Raw genomic sequence first — 4,866 nt, 5'->3', positions numbered from 1 at the left:
CACACTGAATAATTTGAAGTTCTTCATTACAACATCCTTCTTCAAGATTCTGTCTATGCAGTTACACATACTCTGTCTTCTACCTGAAATTCTTTATAATGCTTGCCACCTGGCAAATGCCTACTCAGACTTATCCTCTCTATCAAACGATCTCTAACCAGCCCCACTATCACACTCTTCAACCCATCACCCCTGGCTATCTGGTCTTATAAAATTGTGGTCCTTGGAGCATCGTATTATGCTAACATGTATCATTTGCTTACCTGTCACCACTCCTAGATTTGTGAATTCCTTGAAAAATACCAATTTTATCCTATTTTCAGCTTGTCTGTCTTATATCGAATGTCTAGCACAGTTCCTGATGCATGGGTGGCACTCAATAAACAAATTATTTGTGATGTTTAAATAATATCAAATATCTCACCTGTTTATTTCTCTTTAGCCACCTGAGTGAACTAGGCCATCTTGGTTGAGTCTGGCTTGGAGATCTTGTTATAGTTACCCAGTGGTCAGATCTATGGAGAATGTTCTGAAGAATATGGCCTTTGTTGCCCCATGAGTCTTTGTAGCTCCACCTGAAAGGAGTTGCAGATAGGTAACAGAAAGCAATAGGGAAAAGAGGGAAAGGAGAGACATTAAAATAGCCTGATCTAAGTCGTGGAAAATTGCTTCTCTGTGAAACTCAAGAGTTCCATGATTTTGTGATTCTCATCATCTGGAAAAGAGTCTGGGATTCAGATGGTTTATACGAAAATGGAAAATTATTTTGCTATTGATTAAAGGAAACATCACCTCAATTTATATATGTGGTTACACCATTAAAATCCAATATTCAAAGATTACTTTTTGGCTTGAGGAATGCCTCTGTTGGATGATAAAAGCCCAAATGGGAGGGATTTTTCTTTTTTAATTTTTTCTCTGTGTTTATTTAATATTATCTCTTCCTACTCCCTTCTCTCTTGCTCTCATTCTCTGTTTTTCTGCCACTGATTGTATGTTGACTCCTCACACAGTCCTCAACCAGGCAGAACAGAGAGCCCACTGCTTAGTAGAGACAACTACTGTTCTTTAAATGACATATCCTTGGGGATCTTGTTCTAGGATTTTGAATAGCAACAATGACAAAGAAGTTAGAGACATTTCCCTAGTGATCTCCAAGGGTCAACAGAAGTGATACTATATCATTATCAGATGGAGAAACAGAACAGCAAAGGTTTTATGGCAAATCACCCTGGTGATTGATTCTAATTCTAGTCTCAAGTCTTGATTTTCCTTCTTTGTGGTCATTTGGGAAGTAACTATAACTCATATCCTATTACTTTAAAGCGTTAATGTTATTCAGAGGGGTTGCTGATGAGAGGATTAAAATACACAAAAGATGAGATAGCAGTGTTAATAGTACATACTAACTTCTAGGGCATTGGTTCTCAACCTTCCTAATGCCGCCACCCTTTAATACAGTTCCTCATGTTGTGGTGATCCCCAATTTCATTGTTGCAAATTGAACATAATTAAAGTATAGTGATTAATCACAAAAACAATATGTAATTATATATGTGTTTTCTGATGGTCTTAGGCGACCCCTGTGAAAGGGTCATTCGACCCCCAAAGGGGTCGCGACCCACAGGTTGAGAACCACTGTTCTAGGGAGAAGCACAACTTCTGCTCCACTCCCTCCACTCAAAAGAAGAGTACGTACTCCTAAGTATCGAAGGTAAACAGCTGCACATAGACCTAGGAAATTGAACTTTGGCCAATAAAGTTTAATGTAGCCAATTTGGGCTCTTTTATCTTTTAAGGGAACTTGTCTCTTCCTTTTGGGTCATTCTGCATGGCTCTTCTCTTTTGCATGTCATGTGAATAGTTGTTGAGAATAACCCAAGAAAGAGATTTAGAAGGAGGAGTGTTCATTCATAGCAATCCAAGAAGAAAATAAGCGCAAGGATCAAAAGCAAAGGAAGGCAGGAGACAAGGCAAAGGAGAGGTAGCTGCTAGCTAAGCCTCAGATTGAAACCTTCTCTTCTAATTTAATCTTTCCATGTCTCCTGTCATAGTTTTATCATCAGAGTGATGAGGCTGTGAGGGCCATAATTAGACTGTAGGTTGGGGGAAAGTATAAGAAGACTGTTCAGACTTTTCAAAGTCAAAAGTTGGGCCAGTGGAACAAGAAATGACCTTCTTTCTCGAATATGGCCCAGGCCTGCTCACTGATTAAGACATTGAGGACACAGATCTAATATGTGACAGAACGTGTCTTTGCCTGCAACATCTCCTCTGCATATATCTCTTCTGAAAACAGCAAGTGTGGTGGCAGCAGCTGAAGGTTATTGTCCAATATTTGAAGATTTTCTTTGTACCCTGTTAAATACCTTTCTTTTATAGATAAGATCAACAAACATAAGTACACTGACAGTAGAGTGTTTTAAAGCATTTATGTGAACTTATTTTCTGGACTAAAATCATGAGTAAGAGCACAGATAATTTTTTATTTGTGAATTTATTTTTATTAAAATACATAGTTATAAATAGTACATCGATTTATTCATTTATTAAAAATAAAATTAGATGAAATAATTATAAAATTCAACAGAAAAATAGTTATTACTATATTTACCTGGTTATTTCCATCATTCATTTCATGTAGGGATTTATGTGATATTTTTCCATGTATACTTATAAAGAGCTCTGCTTCTCAATATTAATAAGGTTTACTGATTTTATAATTATATTATCAATAGCTGAAACACTGGAATTCTAGGTTAATTCCAGATACTTTAAGGACTAGTTAAACTATCCATTCAATCTCTCATGCCTGAAACCTTTGAATTATTATTAACTTTAAATTTTTTATCCCAAAACACCCCAAATATTCAAATGACTAAAGTAGTTTCTACAGTATTTAAAAAATGTGAGGACTGCCATCCATAGAGCCATAAAGAAATCTGTGAATACATAAGAGCAATTCCTTGCAGAAAACAGAGAATAACAATCAGTTGTGTGCCTGCTATGTGTGAAAGACTTCACATGTTATCTAATTTAATGCTTCCAACAATTTTATAAAATGTTATTAATAGTCCCAGTTAGTTATAAATAGTACATCGATTTATTCATTTATTAAAAATAAAATTAGATGAAATAATTATAAAATTCAACAGAAAAATAGTTATTACTATATTTACCTGGTTATTTCCATCATTCATTTCATGTAGGGATTTATGTGATATTTTTCCATGTATACTTATAAAGAGCTCTGCTTCTCAATATTAATAAGGTTTACTGATTTTATAATTATATTATCAATAGCTGAAACACTGGAATTCTAGGTTAATTCCAGATACTTTAAGGACTAGTTAAACTATCCATTCAATCTCTCATGCCTGAAACCTTTGAATTATTATTAACTTTAAATTTTTTATCCCAAAACACCCCAAATATTCAAATGACTAAAGTAGTTTCTACAGTATTTAAAAAATGTGAGGACTGCCATCCATAGAGCCATAAAGAAATCTGTGAATACATAAGAGCAATTCCTTGCAGAAAACAGAGAATAACAATCAGTTGTGTGCCTGCTATGTGTGAAAGACTTCACACATTATCTAATTTAATGCTTTCCAACAACTTTATAAAACGTTATTAATAGTCCCAGTTTTTAAACAAGAAAATGGAGATTCAGGATGAATAATAATTTTCTCAGAGTGATTGTATCAGTCTGTTCTGTTTCAAATGATGGAATTCACCTTAGTTCAAGCAGAAAGAGAATTGGTTTTTATAAAATCATAGAGAGGGCTGGAGTAGGAGACTTTATTCAGGCTGAACACCAGGAACAATCCCCCAAACCCCCTTGTTTCAATCATAATAGAAAATGCAGCTGTGGCTACTGCTCCCTCTCAGAGCTGGTGAACCAGAATCTGCTGGATCCCCAACTTTGGCCATAATCCATATCAACTAAATGAACATCCCATACTCGGCTTCCCTCTGCATGAGACTTATGTGCGAATCAAAGTCTCATAAAAGTGCATGAGACAGGAACCTAAGCATAAATAAAAGCCTGAGAACTGCAGTGTTAAGCTCTCCAGCCTCAGCATGTTAGAAAGTATTGAAATGGATGTGAAGAACTAATCATATTTGTCTCAGTCTAGAAAATGGAAGAGAGAGAACAAAATAAAATGGGAACTGTGCCAAAAAATATAGGAAGGTATGGGTACTGTGGCTATCAATTGAAAGCATGGCATCCACTCAGACAGGGATTTATTCATCAAATATCTATTGACCATTGAATACCAAGTAAGTAGAAATAATTTTTAGTAACTGAAAGTCATAAAGAGATATCTATTATATGAGAAACTTACAATCTAGTATGAGAAATACTATGTGTATTTGAATACTTATCAATATAAGGTGGAGTCTGGAAGAGTATTATAACCAAAACATTGTCACACTAAACAGGAGTTAAGCACAGCAAGAGATCACTTCTTCCAGATAGGCATGGGGGTAGATCTGCACAAGCTGGAGGTTGGAAAAATGAAAAGCATCATGGAAAGCTTGAAACTCCAGTTGAGTTTTAAAGATCTTATTATCAATCCTGTTTATCTTTTATTTTGTTGAATAATTTAGAATTATACGTGTTAAACGTTGTGCCAGATGCATGCACATATATTCATTTTCATGTAACCTTCATACCAACTTTTGAAGGTAGATATTTCACAAATTTGGAAACTGAAGTTCAAAAACCTGAAGCTCAAATAACCTCTGAAAAACATAAATTAACAGTTAATAATTCCAGGTCTTATGCAAAATACTTGTCTCCCAAGAACATCTACTTCTCATCATTTTCCCACTTGTCGGTGAAGCTGTTTTAAAAGTCTG

This window comes from Myotis davidii, unplaced genomic scaffold, assembly GCF_000327345.1.
Source record: "Myotis davidii unplaced genomic scaffold, ASM32734v1 scaffold4642, whole genome shotgun sequence".
NCBI lineage: Eukaryota > Metazoa > Chordata > Mammalia > Chiroptera > Vespertilionidae > Myotis > Myotis davidii.
This window is presented reverse-complemented; position numbering follows the sequence as displayed.